Raw genomic sequence first — 20,448 nt, 5'->3', positions numbered from 1 at the left:
GCAGTCGGAGAAGGTAACAGCAACCCACTCCAGTACTCTTGCCTGGAAAATCCCATGGACAGAGGAGCCTGGTGGGCTGTAGTCCATGGGGTCGCTAAGAGTCAGACATGACCAAGCAACTTCACTTTCACTTTTCACTTTCACACATTGGAGAAGGAAATGGCAACCCACTCCAGTGTTCTTGCCTGGAGAATCCCAGGGACGGGGGAGCCTGATGGGCTGCCGTCTCTGGGGTCGCACAGAGTCGGACACGACGGAAGCGACTTAGCAACAGCAGCTAGCAAGCAGTAAAGGATTAGATCACATCAATCCAATCAGGATGATCACAGTGATCAGCAACCTTTGTAAGGCTCAGGCTACCTCTGCTTTGTCCTCGCTTCTAGCGTATAGGCCTCCTGGAGTCTCAAATAAAAACCTGGGTTATTACATGTAAAATAGATGACCAGTGCAAGCTCAATGCATGAAGCAGGGCACTGGGACAACCCAGAGGGATGGGGTGGAGAGGAAGGTGGGAGGGGGCTTCAGGATGGGGGAACACATGTACCCCCATGGCTGATTCATGTTGATGTATGGCAAAAACCACCACAATATTGTAAAGTAATTATCCTTCAATTAAAGTAAATTAATTTAAAAAAAACACACATGGGTTATATCCTAAAAGTCCTTCTCCTGGGTAGGTTGGTGAGTCTTGAAACTGTGAACAAACCCCTGTGTCCTTGTCTTCTGAAGTAAAATGCTGATTCAAGAGTTAATGACTGGGGACTTTCCTGGTGGCACAGTGGACAAGAATCCACCTGTCAATGCAGGAGACAGAGTTTTGATCCCTGGTCCAGGAAGATTCCACACATCACAGAGCAACTAAGCCCTTGGATCACAACTACTGAGCCCAAACTTTAGAGCCCACAAGTTGCAACCGCTGAACCCATGTGCTGCGACTACCGAAGCCCATGCCTAGGGCCTGTGAGAAGAGAAGCCATTGCAATAAGAAGCCTGCGCACTTCAACAAAGAGCAGCCCCCGCTCACTGCAATTAAAGAAAGGCTCTGCAAATCAACAAAGACCCACCGCTGCCAAAAATAAAAATAAATCATAAAAATTATTTTAAAAAGAAAGAAAAAATTGAGTAAAATTATATTTTAAAAGAGTTAATGACTGGGATATGTGAAGATGTAGAAATAAAGAACAGCTGTTGGGCTAGGAAACTGATAATGATTTAGACTAAAATTCTGCCACGTAGCAGAATCATTGAACTTACAGTTCCTTGAAAGATACAGATAAAGGTCTGACACACATTCCTAAGTTGTTTTTTTACAGGAAGCAGACCCCCTCCAGATGAAAACTGCTGACCACAAGAACATAGATCCTAGACTGGTTGAAACCAGAAGGTTGGTGAAGCTTGAAACTTCACCTTGATGGCAACCAATCTGAGAACTCCACAAGCTGATCACTCCTGAACACCATAAAACTTCTCACTACTCCCTCTAGGGTGGGTCACACAGTCTTAAGAGCATTAGCCCACTGTGGTCCCCTTTGCCTGGCAAAGCAATAAAAGCTACTCTTTTCTACATCACCCAAAACCCTGTCTCCATGTTTCTATGTGGCACCAGTGAACAGAGGCTGAGTTTTGGCAACAATCTCAAACTACAATTTTTGTCTTTCTGGCACCAAAGATTGCCAAAAATTCTGCTGTTTTTCAGCCTTCATTCTTGTACAGCTTTACCAGCAAATGCCTCAAAAGGAAAACTGTTACTTAGATTTAGATTTCATTCTGGGCATCTCTTCTCGGGGAATTTAGTCCCTTAAGTCCTGGCTGTCCTGGCAGTCTCAAACTCTAATTTTTGTGCTCCCAGCCCCATGAGTTTGCCTACAGCTCTTCTGCCTTCTCCTCCTCTTGGTGGCCACCCCGAACATTTTTGGTCTCTTGGCCTGTACCCAAGAATCAACTAATGCCCACTGGAGAGAAGCAATATGCAGAAAGCATGGCTCAGATCAGTCTATCTCCCTTCTCTCCAGGATCTCATTGCTCAAGTCTGCTGCGCCAACAGCAATCTGACACCTTCAAACAGACGTCCCTGTTAGAATATTTTATTTGTATTTTCAGTTGTTCTCGGTGAGAGCACTGATTTGTTATAAGCTACTTCATCACAGCCAGAAGTGAAAGTAACCAATTTTTTTTGATATTTATTAAGTTTCTACACACGTCAGAATCTATTTTTTGATACGGCCATTGCTGTTATGAGAATTCCTTTTTCCTGTTACACAAATTAGTTTATTTTGCTTTTTAGTATGATACTTCCAAAATTTAACTTGAGGATAAACACAGAAGCAGCTGTGACATAAAAAGAAAGAGTCACTTGGCAATGCCCCGAGTCCTCCAGGGCTGGTATCCAGCCTCCTAGAGCACAGGCAGGAAGATAATACCTACTTTTCAAAGTGATGAAAAACATTCCTACCTTTCTCTTATATCTGTTTTTGTGCCTTTTTTAAAGCCCTGAGAAGAAACGGCAGAGGAGAATGGTCACTGATTTATTAGGAACACTCAGGAACACTCTCTTCTAGATAATTCACTTTACATAACGCGAGTTAACATTACATCCTTGGCAATTTGTGTAACTTTAGATCTTTGGTAATCATGGTTACCAATTTGGTTTCCAAACAACTCTACAATGCAGATTATTTTCTTTTCTCTGAAGAGGAAGCTGACACAAAGAGTGGGGAAGAATGTTGCCCGAAGTTCCAGATTTTGAGACAGGGCTGGAATGGAAACTGAATAGCCCACGTGCAGAGAGCTCAGCTTGAAACTATGTTCTAATGAACAAAGAGCTTGGTGGGAATCTCTGTCCTTAACCAGCTGGGAACTATGAATTACGTGATTAGGAGGTGGAGGGGCAATTTACCACAAATTGCACCTTAGCCAAGTTCATCTGGACTTCTTTATTCTTGACATTTACAGATCTTTCACGATTGATTGCAAAGTAGCCCAGTTCTCCTCCTTCTGTTTATTAAGAGTGAGTCAAGAGGCGAGGGGTCTCTGCGCCTCCGTGCTGCAACTTACCCTTGGAGTATCTGTTCAGAAGGAAGAAATAGGACCTGCCGTGTGGCAAACTTCTCTTGTGATGCTTAGAATACCTAGTAGCCTCTTGATCAACTGTGAAATGTATAAAGACCTCTAAAACTCCCCAGATTTCTAACTTCTAACTGAAAGATGATCAATACAGACATTTAACAGTCATCTTAATTTAAGCAAGATTCATGATTAATTTAAGCAAGATTTAAGCAAGATTTCATGATTATGTAGGATTTATCGAAAGAATTCAAAGATGGCTTAATAGTAGAGAGAGCTATGAATGTGATACATAGTGCTAGCAGGTGAGTCACAATGCCGTGGGAATGGATGACAAGAGGCCTGTGGTGAAACCCAGCACCAGCGTTTTAAAGCAACCGCTGAAAACGGAGCCAGAGGGGACTTCTTGCCGCGGTGAAGCGCCTGTCTCAGTTCCACAGCCAGTGTCACCCAGGCGACTGAGAGTCTTGAGTCCAACTCAGAAACTTCTATTAAAAATACCCAGCAGTGTGCCCTTTATCACTGTCCAGATATTCTGGATGTAGCAATAAGACATGAAACAGAATCAAATGGGATACGAGAAAGAATTGGAATTATTTGCAGACAATGTGATTTGAGAGCTTAGAAACCCAAGAGAACCAAGTGAAAAAATATGAGAACTTGGCGGAGGTGCTGGGCTGAGCAGAACGCAGACGTACACGGATCAATAATTTTCTTCTGTACCAGCGGCACCTGGTTGGGTAACATAATGAAGTAAACAGTTCCCAGTCACAGTGGCAACAAAGAAACCCTCCCCGAATCCCTAGGAACGCGTTTACAAGAAAAAAGTAGGATTATTAGGAAGAACTCTAAAGTTTTCCTGAGAGATGCCGGGGGAAACAGCAGTAGTGTCGTGAGCCACGCTGGAACACCGTCAACCTGGAGGCTCTGCCAGAATCAATTTACGGGTTCGTGCAGCCCCGTCCGGACCTTGGTGGCGTGTTCTGAAGGGTGGGATGAGATGGTTCTAAAAGGTTTACCTCGAAGAGTGTGCACAGGATTCTTCCCCCTGCACGCGGAAGCTGCTGACAGAGGCGCAGTGATTTATGTTGTTTTTCGCTGAAGCCTGGCTGACACGTGCCGTGTTGTGTGGGTCTTTGCCGCAGAGCAGCGATTCACGTACATGAGTGTGTGCATCTGTGTCTTCCCTTCCGCCTGGTTTATCACACAGTGTGGGCGCGTCCCAGGTGGCGCAGGAGGACCTTGCATTTGCCCGTCCTGTGGATCGGTGCCCGGCCCGAGGCTGCCCGCTAGGAGCTGGCCACGCAGCAGGGGCTGGGCACACGAGCCCACGGAGCTTCATCTGCCGCTCGCGTTGCCGCGTGAACCGTCACCACCAGCCCGCCCCGCCCTGAAGAAGACCTGAAGTCAAATGTAAAGCACATGTGGGAAAAGCAAACTCTAGAAGGACAGAAAGAGAGGCCCACTTGGGAAATTTAGAACAACACTGGGCCCTGAGGAGCCGTTTTCCTAAGCTTAGAGAAGAACCACTGAGCCGTGACTTACAGATGCCACAAAAATAGTCCCTTTGGACTTAGAGGTCCAAAGAGCAGAGAAGTTCCTGGGGCCTTATGGAAAGAAAGGACTCACAACTCTCATCTCCAGATCTCTGTTCTGGTTTTTGTTGTTGTTGTCATTGATAATATTGTTATTCACAGAGAGACTGGGATTCCAAACATCTATCAGAAGCTTCTAATCAGCTCATGGAGACCACTGTTCATCTTCTCAACTGCCTTACTGACTCCTTTGGTTATCCTTCCAAAGGCAGAGACAGTAGAATGGCCTGAGGATACTCTTTGGGCTTTAACAATCAGTTTTTAAAAAACTATTCATTTATTTATTTGGCTGTGTCAGGTCAGTTGAATCACACAGGTTCTTTCCAGCATACGGACTCTCCAGTTGCCGTGCACGAGGATTTCAGTAGTGGCGGCGTGCAGGCTTAGTTGCTCCGTGGCATGTGGGATCTTAGCTCTCCGACTGGGCATCAAACCCATGTCCCCTGCATTGCAAGGCAACTTTTTATACACTGCAGTACCAGGGAAGTCCCAACAATCACTTTCAATAACTAACTCCAGTACTGCACTCTCTTCTACCCACCTGTCTCCTGCTACACTAGTGGATCCCAATGTGCTGTTTAGTCGCTAAGTTGTGTCAGGCTCTTCTGCAACCCCATGGACTGTAGCCCGCCAGGCTCCTCTGTCCATGGGATTCTCCAGGCAAGAACACTGGAGTGGGTTGCCATTTCCTTCTCCAATGTGTGAAAGTGAAAAGTGAAAGTGAAGTCGCTCAGTCGTGTCCGACTCTTCACGACCCCATGGACTGCAGCCTACCAGGCTCCTCTGTCCATGGGATTTCCCAGGCAAGAGGACTGGAGTGGGTTGTCATTTCCTTCTCCAGGGGATCTTCTTGACCCAGGGATTGAACTGGCGTTTCCTGCACTGGCAGGCGGATTTTTTACCACTGAGCCGCCAGGGACGCTTACTACTTGGACTGATACTCCAGTGGACCCTACTATGTGGCTAGCCCATTGTCTCTACAGATTTGACACAAACAAAAGCAAACTCATCAGGCATTTCCCACAAAATTCCAATCTCTCCTATTTCTTTGTTACTACCATCCCTTAGGTTCTTTGCTATAATATTTTGTAAGTGAAGTCAGATCCAGGTTAGGGGAAAGGTATTGTACCAAAGGCCTTAATGAGTAAACATTATCTGCCCTTTCACAGGGAGAAATCCTTCAAAAACAATATCGAAATCAATGAGTAAGACTGCAAATCTGAGCTCCGGGACCCATTTAAACCTGCACTGGAGTCTGCTTGCCACAGTCCTCCACGGCTGTGCCTGGGGCCCTGGAGAGCTCCCTGCCCCGTCTCCAGTGGGCCCCTCATGGAGACCAGCACCAGGAGAGAGCCACGCACCCAGGGCGGCAGCCGTCCTTGCCAGCCAGCAGCCTCTGCTGCCTCTGTGATCACCAAGGTGAGGACCTGTCCTTTTGGACAAAGAAGCTGAGGCCCCGAAGGTGAAGAGAGAGGCTTTACCAAGACAGAACTGAAGGACTTCCCTGGTGATCCAGTGGCTAGGCCTCCGTGCTCCCCACACAGGGGGTCTGGATTTGACTCTGCTCGGGGAACTAGATCCCACATGCTGCAATGACAAGAACCCAAATGCTGCAAGGAACGTCAAAGATCCTATGTGCCGCAACTAAGATTCATCGCAGCCAAATACATTTCTTTTTAAAAAGAACTGAAACCAGGAGGAACAGTGACAACAATGCTCACTAGCCCTTTAACTGCCCTTAACAGATCTCTGCTTTTTCCTGTAAGATGACCGACATCTGTAAATGATCGCCGACTGCAGTCTCCTCCAGTTCCACCTCCTCTCAAACCTGACACTCATCTTTAAGCAGTTAACTTGCCAGCTCAGAAACCTCTAGTGGTTCCTTTTTGCCAAATTCTACCAGATGAAGCTCAGTGGCTGCCTGGCACTTAAGGCTCTTCATGATGGCATTTAGGCACCCTAAAGTACTCTGGCTTTCTGAAGCAGAGACCCTGCAATGCAGGGATTTAGTACTCAGACTGAAGCCAATGTGCCTCCCTATGAAACCTGGTTCTCCCACTTACAGCTGTGTGGCCTTGGGCATGTCACTAAACCTCCAGGTCATCGGTTTCCTTATCTGTAAATAAGGATGATAATACGACCTACCTCATGCAGCTTAGGGCTTCCCTGGTGGTTTAGATGGTAAAGAATCCGCCTGCAATGTGGGAGACCTAGGTTCAGTCCCTGGGTAGGGAAGATCCCCTGGAGAAGGGAAAGGCTACCCACTCCAGTATTCTGGCCTGGAGAACTCCATGGAGAGAGGAGCCTGGTGGGCTACAGTCCATGAGTTCACAAAGAGTCAGACACGACTGAGTGACTAGCGTAGCGCATGGAGCTTACTTAGGATTAAATGAGCTACCACAGGTAAAAACCTTAGAGTAACGTGTTTACATAGATATTACCTCTTATTATCAAGTGTTACCCTAATTCAAACATCCAGAAACGCAAACCCAACCGTTCAGCCCCCCAGACACCCTCTCCTGGCTCCATCGCTGCGGGGGCCCTTCCTCCCCGTGGGCTGACTGCCCACTGCCAATCTCTCTGTGCAGGTCCTACTTATCCTTCAAGGTCCAACAGCACCTTATCAATCCCACACAGCCTCGCCTGTTTTGCCGGAAGAAGGGGACCTTTTCTCCCTCAGAAAGCCCTATGCACGCACTTCTCGTTACATACATGTTTATGTTGTGGTTACTAAAATCATGCCTTAAATGAGAAGGAAGACAAAAGTGCTTTCGCATTGTAAGATACATCACTATATTTTCACTATAGCACTTGGAGTTGCATGAGGGCAGAGATCATAACTGTTATCTTTGTTTCTCCGTGAAAGTGTCAAAGTGTTAGCTGCTCAGTTGTGTCCAACTCTTTGCGACCCCATGGACTATAGCCCTGCCAGGCTCCTCTGTCCATGGAATTCTCCAGGCAAGAATACTGAAGTGGGTAGCCATTCCCTTCTCCAGCGGATCTTGCTGACCCAGGGATCGAACCTGGGTCTCCTGCACTGCAGGCGGACTCTTTACCATCCGAGCCAGCAGGGAAGCCCATGCCAAGGAAGTCCACGATAGGGAAGCCCAGCTTCTCCCACAGCGCTTTACAAAATGAAGGCTGTATGTTTTTTCAGTGGATGCATAAAGGATTAACAGTGTACCGGAGTTCATCAGATGGGTTTTCAATGGGGAGGTCACTGAGGGAGTGAAAGTCCTGAGAGGGCAAAGAGTGGGCAAGTCAGGATGATCAGCATTTTCAAAGGTTCCTTCTAGGCCTCCGTCTCAACTCAAACCAGCAAGCTGCTTCTGGCTGTTTCCCATCTCTCTCTCACCACGTTTTCCAGGTTTAATTCTGTGTCAGTTATAGTTCTTAGCTGCAAGTAAGAGAAACCAACTTTGTCTCACTCAACCAAGAGAAAAGCTGCTAGGATTTCCCTCGTGGTCCAGTGGTTAAGAACCCACCTGCCAATGCAGGGGACATGGGTTTGATCCCTGGACCGGGAAGATTCTATATGCCGAGGGGCAGCTAAGCCCAAGTGCCACAACTACCCAAAGCCTTAGTGCCTAGATCCTGAGCTCTGCAACAAGAGAAGTCACGGCAATGAGAAGCCCATGCATCACAACGAAGAGCAGCCCCCGCCTGCCATAACCAGAGAAAGCCTGTGTGCAGCAGTGAAGGGGAAGCCATAGATACATAAATAATTTAAAAAAGAAATTTCTGAGATGAAAACGGGAATATATATTTTAAGCAACTTCTATTTTCCTATTTTTTCAATTTTAAAAATATTTAAAGAGCCATTTTTAAACTCCTTGCCGAAATTTAGAGTTCTAGAGCCCATGCGCCACAGCAAGAGAATAGCTTCTGCCCGCAGCAACCAAGACCTAGGGTGGCCAGAAATTAAAATAATAATGATAATAAATAAACTAATTAGGAAAAGAAAAGAAAAGCTACTAGATGAACAGTGAGGGCTCAAAGGACAACGAAAGTTAGAGTGAGAGCCTGGAGAAAGACAGGGGAAGAGAGCTCAAGAGGTCAAGGCGTCAGGAACCACAGCCGCTGGAACACAGCGCTCAAAGAGCCCGGTTACAGCCTGCTCTCCGGGCTGTGTCTTTACTTCCTGGATCCACCGGCCCAGTCAAAGCCCTAGAGACAAAGGCTGATTGGCCAGACTGGGTCACATGTTCAGGCCAGGCTTCAGCAGGAGGGCAAGCAGAAGATCCGGGCCTTTTGGCTTCTGTCCTAGGAAGCAGGCACCAACTTCCGCCAGAAGGGCACACAGCAGAACTGATTCCCTGAAAGGAAACTTGGGTGCTTGGAGAAGGAGAACCAGAAGCTAAAAGCTGCATGACCCAGACCAGCCACCACTATGCTCTGGGATCCCCTTCTGATGCTCGTCTCCCACTCAGCCCGTCCGCACAGACCAGTCATCGGAACAGCTAGCTCTCTGGTGTTCGGATCCCACTTGTCCTCCAAGAGGCTGTCTTTCTTCTCAGTGGCACAGGCTGTGGCCTGAGAGCAAAGGATGCCACACCCCATGCTCCTGGATGTCCACACCTATCTCCAGTGCCCTATGCCCATGCCTATCTGCAGAAGTGGCAGAGATCAGATAGAGGGTGTGTGATGGGTCTGTGGCCTGGAGCTTAAGCCCTAGAAAGGAACAGCAGAGAGAGAAAGTGAGAAGGAAAATAAAACAAAGTTATCCCTTAGACATACTATTGCATCCCTCACCCACTGGGCAGTGAGTTCTAAGGAGCACAGGAGGGCCATCTCCCTTTTAAGTTGTGTTGTCTAGAACTACTGCTTCCGGTGGGGTCTGGTGTGAAAGGAACAATGAAAAGGGAGGGAAAGTTTGCTGGCGGAGGTGTTTTGGGGAAAAGTCTCCTCGTGAATAAAATGTGACACAAGACAGGGATGGTCTCCCTTTTTGTTCCTGGTTTGTGTCATGTGCAGGTGACAGCTGGAACAGAGGCAGCCACATTGGAGCCCTGAGGAAATAAGCCTGGGGATAGCCATGCTCCCTGAAAATGCCAGAGAAGAAAAGCAATCAGACTGGGTCTTGATTATGTTGTTAGGTGGCTTCATCAATGGTCCTTGGAACATGGAAAGTCTTCTGGACTATCAGGAATCAGATAATGCATTTCATTACCATTGCAGAAAGATACCTGTAGATGGGTTTTCTGTTAACTCATAATGCCTGATACAGTATTCTGGCCACTACTGTAAACTCTGGTCACATCTAAGACCCACTGACATCATCTAACCTTGGAGTAAGAGCCTACAGAGGGAAATTCTCCCCACCCAAAAAAGGAGAAGGCTCTCCGCAGCTGCACAGTTAACACATGTCTCAGGCCAGCCCTCCTACTTCTCCTTTGTCTTTTTTGGACAAGCATCATGTAATTTGGGACCATAGATATTGGGTAATTACCACGGCAATGATTAGGGATTCACTTCAGGAATAAGGAAATATAATTATAGTCCAATTGCAGCTTGTTTCCATGACAACAGGGGCAATTGTAATTGATCAGCACTTTTCTTCCTAAACAGAGCCGTGAGTCTCATTTAAATGAAACGCTGAAGAGCAATTAACTATCATCATCAAACTGGAGTTGCTGCAAGAGACTGAAGTCAGATTACATTTTGTGTGACATCTTGGAGACTCATCCTGGACTCTGACCTTCTATGAAAATACACAGTTCTCAATAGGCTAAAGGGTACCGAATCACCTATAATTACAAGAGAAACAGGATATGTCATAAAAAAATTCAAGGAAGAGGAAGGAAGTTTGGAGTCTTAAAACAGACACCGAGAACTAGAAGTCAAAGGATCATCTACTCCAGCCTCCAGGCTCAGTCCCCGGTCTACGTCACGTAAGACCATCAGTCATCCAGCCTGCCTCGGACATTCTGTAGGGACTCCTCAGCCTCCCATGCACCCTGCAGGTGCCCCACCTGGAGTAAGGTCTTTCCATAAACCTCTCTAGCCACCGTGGCAATCGGTTTAGTCTTGGTCTATGCCTTGGAAATAGAAAACTAGTTATCAACATCCTCTTCGTCTCAGTAGTAATATCACCCTGCATTTGGAAAGTACTTCTTCATAGCAAATAGTGTCAGGTCCCATGAATTTTTACAATAATTTTATTTTATTTATTTTTGGCTGTGCTGAGTCTTCAATGCTGCTTGGGCTTTTCTCTAGTTGCAGTGAGCAGGGGCTACGCTTCGTTGTGGTGCTCAGGCTTCTCCCCGCAGTGGCTTCTCCTCTTAGGGAGCACAGGGTCTAGGACATGGGCTTCAGCAGTTGCAGTGCATGGACTCAGGAGCTGCAGCTCACAGGCTTAGCTGCTCAGCGGCAAGTGTGATCCTCCCAGACCAGGGCAGGGATCAAACCCATGTCTCCCGCATTGGCAGGCACATTCTTTACCACTGAGCCACCAGGGAAGCCCCCACATGCATTTTTTGTCCTCAGAATTATCCTGGAAGACAGCATATCCATTTAACAGATCAAGAGGCTGGCTTGGTAAAGGTCACACAGCTCTGAAAACACCTAGATTCACAGGAGGATCATGGCTTCCAATCTTCTGCCCTTCCACATTTTGTATCTCTAATAATTACTGAAACTGATCATCAACCTTCTTTCTCCTAGACTTATTCAGCCCAGGTCTATTAGTTCTCCTGCTTAGTCCTAATTTTCATGCATTTAATGCTTTTTGCACCTCTTCTCCACTCTGTTCAATTTTAGCACATCCCAGGTTCTCATGGATAGAGGAGAAATGGTAAAGTAAACTAGTCTTTTCTGACTTCATCTTTTGAAAAGCAGCAGGGCCAAGGAACCGACACGCACACGGTAATCAGAGAGCCTGGGCTTCACTGTAATTTCACTGGTGACATGCTGTCTCACTGCACCAACCGTGTAATTTTCCTTTTCCAGCAGGTCAAAGGGACAGAGATCCTCTTCACCACGGTGGGAAACCGAAGGATGAATTAAGAGAATACTGACTGGGACAGTGAGTGGGAAGAGTCAATATGGTAAAAAGGGGAGGATTCATGTATTCATTCATTCAATGAATAATTATTGAATGCCTGTTATGTGCTAGGCACAGTGCTGGAGGCTGGAAATAGGATGAAAGGTAAGGTGTGCAGGCCTACGTTTATGGAAAAGTAAAGAAAGCTGTGAGAACAAGGGCAGGGGGTCCTGGTCTAGGCTCAGGGGGCCAGAGAAAGCTTGCTTCCTGGAGGAAAGTGCATTTGTGCGGAAAACTGCAGGATGAAGAGGAATTAGATGAGGAAGGAGGTAGAGGTGGGGGGTGGGGTTTTCCAGACAAAAGAATTACCATGTGCAAAAGCAGCTGAGTTGGAGTCATATGGTAACTCTATGTTTAACAATTTGGAGGAGCTGTCCAAGTGTTTTCCAAAGTGGCTGCATCATTTTACATTATCAGAAATGTAGGAGGGTTCCCATTTCCCACATCCTTACCAAAACTCACTATTGTCTGTCTTTTTATTACAGTCTTCCTAGTGGGTGTGATCAGGCCAGAACCTGTGCTCCGGGAAGAGGACTCAGAAGGAAACGGAGATTATATGGGCAGAGATCCTGCCTAGGCAGTGAGGGGCTCAAGCCACATACTGGGTACCCCAGTCCTGGCGTCCAATGCAGGGAAGATGAGCCCCCGTGGCCGGGTGGAGGGCCAGTCAGAGGGACTAACAGGAGGGCTTTGGGAAGCCTGGACTTTTTTCTTAGGAGTAGCAGGCACACTGAAATACAAAACCCTAATCTTTTTTCTTTTTTCCCTCAAACTTTAAATTTTTTATTTTGTATTTGGATTTAGCCAATTAACAATGTTGTGGTACTTCCAGGGGAACAGCGAAGGGACTCAGCCGTGCATGCATCCATTCTCCCTCAGTACTCCCTCCCGTCCAGGCTGGCACACGGCACTGAGCAGATCTCCATGTACCATGCATGGGTTACTAATTTTAAATACAGCAGCGTGTACATGACCTTCCCGGACCACCCAACTATCCCCTCCCCCAAGCCCCCTCCAACCCCATCCCCACAACCATAAATTTGTTTTCTCAGTCTGTGAATCTCTTTCTGTTTTGTAAGTAAGTTCATTTGTATCATTTTTTAGATCCCACATATAAGGGATGTCATATGGTATTTTTCCTTCTCTGTCTAACTTACTTCACTCAGTATGACACTCTCTGGGTCCAAACAGAGAGTTGCTGCAAATTGCATTATTTCATTCTTTTCATGGCTGAGTAATATTCCACCACATATATGTACCACGTCTTCTGTATCTATTCCTCTGTCGATGGACATTTAGAAAACCTGAATCTTGTATTTTGAAATCTTGCTCAACTCTATTAGTTGAATGGTTTTCTTGTGGATTCCTTGGGATTTTCTATATATAAGATCATGGCATCTGCAGATAGATGGCTTTACTTCTTCCTTTCCAAAATTAAAGCTTCTATTTCTTGCCTAACTGTCCTAGTTATAACCTACAGTAAGTACAGTGTTAAAAAGTGATTGTTTTCTTTTTCCTGATCTCAAGGGAAACACATTTTTTCACCATTAAGCATAATATTAGCTGTGGATTTTCATCACTGTCCTTTATCAAGTTGAAGAAATTCCTTTCCACTCCCAGTTTTGAGTGTTTTTTATCATGTAAGGGTGTTGGATTTTGTCAAATGCTTTTATCCCCATTAGCTGAGATGTTGTGGTTTGTGTCCTTTATTTTGTTAATATAGTGTATTATATTGATTGATTTTTGCATATAAAACTAACTTTGTATTTCTGGCTTAAATTCCATTAGGTCATGGCATATAATCCTTTCTATATGTTGTTGGACGCAGTTTGCTAGTATTTTGTTTAGAATTTTTATGTCTTGATTCCTTAGAGATATTGGTCTGTAATTTTCTTTTTCTGTGATGTCTTCGCCTGGATTTGGTACTAAGGTAACAGTGGCCTCACAGAATGAGCTGGAAAGTTTACTCCTATTTGCCACATTCGTCCTCCCGTGGAAGCCTCTGCTTATGCCATTTCTGACTGGAAACATCCGAGCCTGTCTCTCAGCCACTCCAAGTCCTGTCGCTTGCTGGCAGACAGCTCCAGGCCTCCTTATTCCCGAGCCCCTGCCTGTCCTGCGCCAGCCCCAGGGGGCGCTCCCCGTCCAGGGAGCCCCTTCCGTCCTTAGCACGCTCCTGTCAAGCGCCGCAGCTGCGTGTGATACAGTCAACGCCAGGCGCTAAGCAGAGACTGGGGGCAGGACAAGCGCTGTCCCCGGAAGTCGCAGAACCCCTGTCAGGCAGCTGAGGACCAAAGGATGTCCGAGCTCAGTGACCCAGGCCGGCAGGACAACCGGGGCCACGTGACTAGCTCCCTAGTCCAGCGGAGGCAGGACAGAGAGGCCGAGAGCGGATGGTCCGAGCGCGCTCATTGCTGCTGGGGTCTCGCCTCAGCGGCTTACCAGCAAGCCACTCTCTGGCTCTAGCTTTCTCATCTTTGAAATGGGAGGGATAATGTCAATCTCAGAGAGTCATGGGAAATATTACATGAATTCACCTATGTAAAACACGTTTGTATTAAGGTTAACACGTGGTAACTTTAATATACACCAATGGATATTCTCTGGTGGGGGGTGGGGAAATGTGTGGTTAAAGGAATCTTGGAAATGCTGCAAATGACATCTCTCTTCTTGGAAATTCCCAGGGCACAATGGCATAGTAAAAGCTCTGAAAAGTCCTGTGTAAAGAATTCCATTTAATTCGTTTTGGTCCAGGATTTCCCTGACCTTTTTGTCAAAATGACCCTCTCCCCCTTTTGAAATTTAAAATCTATTTAGCACACTTTGGGAAACACGGCATTAGCTGTCCTTAGTTAATAAAGGAAGTCATAGTAAATTGTTAAAAACTGATCATGTTTTACTGTTTTGCTTTTCCCACTGTCATGTATAATTTAAAAGTAGCAGCCTAGGAGAAATAAAGGCTTCTAAGCCAGAGAAAGAACAGAATGCTTTAAGACCCAAAGGAAATGAGAAATTTCAGGCAGAAGGAGCAGATCAATAATGAGCTATTTTTGGCCATGGAGACATTTCTAGAATTACAGATTTTTGGAGTTCGACAGCATGTTAAAGTTCAGCTCCTTTAAATTCCTACCCGGTGCAGAAATTGCCCTTCATCAGTCCCCATCCCCCTGGCATACACCCAGCCTCTCCATTTTTAAACAGCTCTAGTAATTATGAAATTCTCCTTCACACTGGGCTGAAAAGTCTGCCTCCTTGGAGCCTCCACCTGAGATCATGTTCACAGAATTTTGAGTTTTGTACTTTAGTACCAGCTGCCCGTTTTGGAGATTAACAAATAAAATACACTACATATATATATATATATATATATATATATATATATATATATATATATATATATATACGCACACATACTTTTTGAATCCTACACAACATAAAGGAGCATATCTGTTAATTGAGCAGTGAACTGAAAATAAGAATTATCAGAGGCAGCATTTTTCATCTTCTCCTTCTGTAAATAGGGCAAATAATCAGAAGTTCAGCTATACTGTAGATGATGCATGTAGTATTTACTTCATGGGTGGAATTATTTTTCAGTTGGAAATTTCTGGGACTTCTCTGGTAGTACAGTGGATAAGAATATGCCTCCCAACACAGGGGCGAGTTCAATCCCTGGTCTGGGAAGATTCTACATGCCTCGGAGCAACTAAGGCCATGCGCCACACCTCCGGAAGCCCGAGTACCTAGAGCTTGTGGTCTGCAACAAGGGAAGTCCCGCAGGGAGACACCCGTGAGCCCCACAACACAGGGCAGCCCTGCTGGCCACACCCAGAGAAGGCCGGCCTGCAGCAGGGGAGACCCAGAGCGGCAATACATATGTAAATAATTTAATATTTAAAAAAGGAAATTTCTGAGAAGAAAACAGGAATATATCTATTTTAAGGAACTTCTGTTTTCCTGTTTTTTTAATTTTAAAAATATTTAAAGAGCCATTTTAAAGCTCACTGTCCAAAGAGTATCCTTCTAGCTTCCTGTATCACACAAATGTGTTAAACAATTAAAATACAGCATACATTTCATAAATATAGGTTTATTAAGAAGAACCGGTAATATTACATATATTTACTGGAAATGTAGCTGTCAGATCCAATGTAGATTTCCCCAAGGCTTTGTAAAACTTTAAACCTTAAGGAAAAAACCTAAGGGTAATTGGAATGCCAATTAAGTGGGATGAGAACCAGAGTCTAGGGTCTTCTGAGTCGAATATAGTTCGACAAGAAATCAGAGACTTGACAGAGCTATAAAAGGGACCAGCTGTGTTTTCACAGGACAGTCCTTCTCAAGGAGAACTTTCCAGACGTGCTCAGACTTTGCATTAATCCGCTACTCGGTTGTATTTCAGTATCTGTACCTCATTCTGATGTGTGAAGCAGAAAGTTTCAGAGTCTTACTTTGCAAAGGAAGAAACTGAAGTAAAATCAAAAGTGATTCACGCTGAACAATACTCAATTCTACATCAGCATTGACATTCCAACACTTGGGTCTAGTTTGGTGCTAGCTGTATTCTCTTTCACTGAGATCGTTTCCTTTGGTCAGTAATTTCCTTACTAAAGAGAATGGAAAATAAATACGGGCCTGTGGAGAAAAGGAGTCGGCATTACTTGGAACTAACAAATGCTGTCGTGGGCACTGTAAAGCTTAATGTGGATGGCCTGCTTCAGGATTCTGTAATCTGGGCTCAACTGCAGTTGACAACACTATACTCACAGACAGGCCACTGAGGATGTTTTTGTCTTTGTCCTTGAAACACAATAAGAATATCACAGATTACATCATCTATGCCATCAACATGGACTTAATGCATTGCCAAGCATTCACAGGAAACATTTTGAGAGCCTAAGATGAGGCTGAAGAAAACCCGCTCCCTGACTTCACGGAACTGACAGGTGAGTGAGTGAGACAGACAAGCCCATCAATAATGTCCAGAGAAAGCGACAAGCTCTTTGCTGGAGCCAGGCTCCCGATGCTGCGGGAATGCTGTCAAGGGCAAACAAACCAGAACTGGTAGTGGGAAAGGCCTTCTCAGAGGAGCTGACTGCAGAGCTGTCAGGAGCAGAGCTTAACCATCTCTGACTCTGACTTCAATTCCCAGCACTCAGGTGAGAAAGTACTGCCTGACCCTGCGTGTCTAAGTTCTTGACACTGTCACAGCCAGATGGAGTGAGGGAGAGAGGAGGAGAGAGAGAAGGAGGGATAGAGATGGGGAGAGAGAGAAGGAGGGAGTAGAGATGGGGAGAGAGAGAGAAGGAGAGAAAAGAGACAGGGAGGAGGAGAGAAGGAGGAGAGGGGGAAGGGGTGGAGGAGAGCAGAGAAGAGGGGAGACAGGTGGAGAGAGAACAAGGAGCAGAAACTCATCGGAGGTGGGTTCTAGAAGCTGCAAGAGATGGCCAGGGGTGTGAGGGTGGCGTCCGTGCACCAGCAGTCTATGTACTCAATGTGGGCGTGAAACCTCCTCCTCACCAGGCAGTGGGACAGGGGACACAGTCTCCTTCAAGCCAAGGAAGCTTGCTGAGCTGAGGCAGTGAGCTGCCACTTTCCTCCAGGGCAAGGGCAGCAAGAGGAAGGCTTAGACTCCAGGGCTGTCCCGGCAAGTGAGACCCGTGTGCCAGCTCCCCGAGGCGGCTGCGTAGAGCTAGCGCCCCGTGCACCCCGATCCTCCACCTTCCAGGAGGTGGAACCCGGGCCGAGGTGGCCCTGCCTCCCTTGGGACACCACTCCCCACCCCGAACTCCGTGGAAGGTCTGGGGGCAAAAAGCATGAGTGATTACCTCAGACTGTCCTCCAGGGTCTCCTCGTCGGAAGAGAAGGTCCCATTGCTGACACCTGGGGGAGAGCGGCACTTGCGCCCCGCAGACGCCTCCTGGGACACCGACGTGCCTTTCTTTTTCCTTTTGCCGAACAACTTCTTAAAAGGCTGGAATTTGCCTCCTTTCTTCTTGTCTGTGGATTACAAGATAAACACGCTGCAGCTGGACAAGGCTGCACCTCTGAGCCTTCAGCGAATTATGACCGGGGCTGCGAGCCGGGGCAAAGGGCGGCCGTCGGAGCCAACGGCCACCTGGCCCGGCGCCAGCATGGTCCTCGGGCAGCGGGGCCACACAGCGGCGGGGGGCCGCGCCCCGGGCAGGGCCTTCTCTCCGCGGGCACCACTAAGGGTTGCCCAGCTTCATGCTGGCCGGCAGGGCATCCCCTGCGTGTGCTACACCATGCTGGTGCCTGCTTTCTTTAACAAAGCAGATGGCCAGGGCCCCTTTCCGTGGGAGATGCTGAGAAAAACACCTAAGTTAGACAGGTGGTTAAAAGGTTTTAGATAGATAGATAGATATAGATAGATAGATAAACATATAACTTGATATATATATATATCATCTTCCCTGAGAATCACTCTTTCAGCCTTTATTAGGTAATAGAAGATAACTGCTAACTCTTGGCATAAGCTTTGCCCCCAATTCCCTCCATCCCCATATTTTTGCAGTTTATTCCTCTTGTCTCCTTTTAAGACATACTATGAAGAGCCTCAGAGGAACTGTTATGAACATCTTTCCATACGTTATTAGATCCAGTCAGGACCCAGGCTTACTGCCAGCACTTTCTACAGATATTTTAGGTAATTCCTTTCGGTTCTGCGCCTTCGTATACAAATTCGTCTAAATTGCCCCACTCCTACCCCAGAGGAGAAAGTGTAAATCAACCTCTACTAGGAGAAGCTTCCTCTCAGATCTTTCCTTTCAAAAGCTTAAAGAGTCATTTATCCAGAGGCCAATCTTTTTTTTTAAATTATTTAACCCTTGCTACGCATGACTGCTGGCTCAGCAGCATACAATTAGCCTGCATTGCAGGAGACACAGGAGATGCAGGGTCGATCTCTGGGTCGGGAAGATCCCCTAGAGAAGTGGCAACCACTCAGTATTCTTGCCTGGAGAATTCCCTGGACAGAGGAGCCTGGTGGGCTACAGTCCAAGGGGTCGCAAAGAGTCGGACACGACTGGATGACTAAGCATGCACATATCTGACACACGTATGCCTGCTGTGAGAACTTCACAGATACTACTGCAGTTATCCTCAAAACCACCTGGGAAGTAGATACTGCAAACATCTCTGTTTTCCGGATGAGAAACCTGAGCCCAGAGAGATGAAATTACTTGTCTGTGTCCTGGGAAACATATCTTGGAAGCTGGAGTCAGGAGCTTTGAGGGGAAAGGAGAGATGAATGCTCATCATATGTATGGAAAAGTACCTGCACAACACACACAGGACTGAGCCCCCATCTGGGTGTCAAGTCCCCAGATCTCTGCTGTCCCGAGATCAAAACGAGGCTAATGATGTTCAAGATGGTCATCTCGTTTCCTCTCGTGATCTGCAGCTCTGGCCTTACTAAGAGTTCACAGAAAGTCTGATGTGAGGAAGAAGTGGTTTAAACTACTTTGCCCTAAGCAGTGGTGAGAGAAAGTGAGGAAGCATAAAGAATAATTACCAATTACAAGAAGATAACAGTCTGGGATCCTTAGTATAGATGCAAACACACCTTCCAACTTCATCAATCCCGGAAATAACATATTGTATCCCCCTTAAGAGGAAAGGAAATTGATAACACAGCAAATAAGGCACTTTATCCAAAAGACAAGGAAATGTGCAATATAACTGAGATCACATCATTTAAAAATGGCAAAAACAAACAAAAAAAATTGGAGGGTTTAATTTCAAAATGTTTTCAGTGATTATTTATTCAGGCATATAGGTCAGAGATTTTCACAAAACCTACTTTTGGTTTCCAACAGTAACGTCTCCAATGGTTAATGTTAAAAATTATAATCAGTAGATTTTGAAGACCATCACAGAACATTAGGTAAGTGTTAGAAGAATTGACTTCACGTGTTTTCCTCGGTGGTCCAGCAGTTAAGAATCCACCTTCCAATGCAGGGGATTCCGGGGGGATCCCTTGTTAGGGAACTAAGATCCCACATGCCGCTGGTAGGCTAAGCCCACACACTGCAACTGGGGAGAAACCTGAGACGCAACAAAAGACCCCGTGTGCTACAATTAAGACCCAAGGCAGCCGAGAATAAATATTTTTTAAAAAAGATTTGACTCTATATAAAATGAGTCCATTAAAAAATTTAAACGAATAACATCCTGTAAGTGCCGCAAGTATTATTACATTACTACATAACTGGTCTTTGGCACTGCCTGATGAAATAAATGAGTACAGTCCTTTCTCCATGATCATCCAAGGTTCAAAACATGTAACTGACATCACATCTGATTTCTAGGTTGACGGCAATAGTAAACGGTCAAACAGCAACTTAAGCTACATTTCATTTATTTAGGAGGTAAAATTCTCCTTTTATATTAATTGCTTCTGTTCCCACTGTAGAAATACCTGACCCCAAGTTTTCTAATTGGAAATATTCTAAAAGACCATAGTAAAGTTCTAAAAATGTCAGTTATGATGACATCCCCCAGCCTGGGTCCACAAATAAAGCTTTTAAGCTAAGTAGAGAATTTTAGACTGTTAGAATTACCTGATAAGAAAAAAGTCATCCCTTGCTCTAAAGTTAAGGTGGATTTGATGGGGTTCAATTGAGCTGGAACCAAGGGACTTATCTATAATTAAAGGCAAATTAAATGACAGTTTCTTGAATGGCTATTTAACTGATGGGTGACTTGGTCTACATGGTCAGGCAAGAA

At 45.8% G+C, this 20,448-nt stretch overlaps 1 protein-coding gene across 4 annotated transcripts in view; it reads right to left on the bottom strand.

The window, feature by feature from the left end:
• Positions 1 to 20,448, bottom strand: part of CRACD (capping protein inhibiting regulator of actin dynamics) — a 292,820-nt gene that overhangs the window by 36,805 nt on the left and 235,567 nt on the right. For 3 of the 4 annotated variants that reach the window (XM_043447891.1, XM_043447895.1, XM_043447893.1), the window contains one exon: positions 17,529 to 17,700. The gene's annotated coding sequence lies outside the window, so the exon portion shown is untranslated. Of the gene's footprint in view, positions 1 to 17,528; positions 17,737 to 20,448 lie in introns of those variants that run through there. The other variant, XM_043447892.1, reaches the window with a different exon arrangement.

This window comes from Cervus canadensis, chromosome 26, assembly GCF_019320065.1.
Source record: "Cervus canadensis isolate Bull #8, Minnesota chromosome 26, ASM1932006v1, whole genome shotgun sequence".
Lineage (NCBI taxonomy): Eukaryota > Metazoa > Chordata > Mammalia > Artiodactyla > Cervidae > Cervus > Cervus canadensis.
This window is presented reverse-complemented; position numbering and strand designations above follow the sequence as displayed.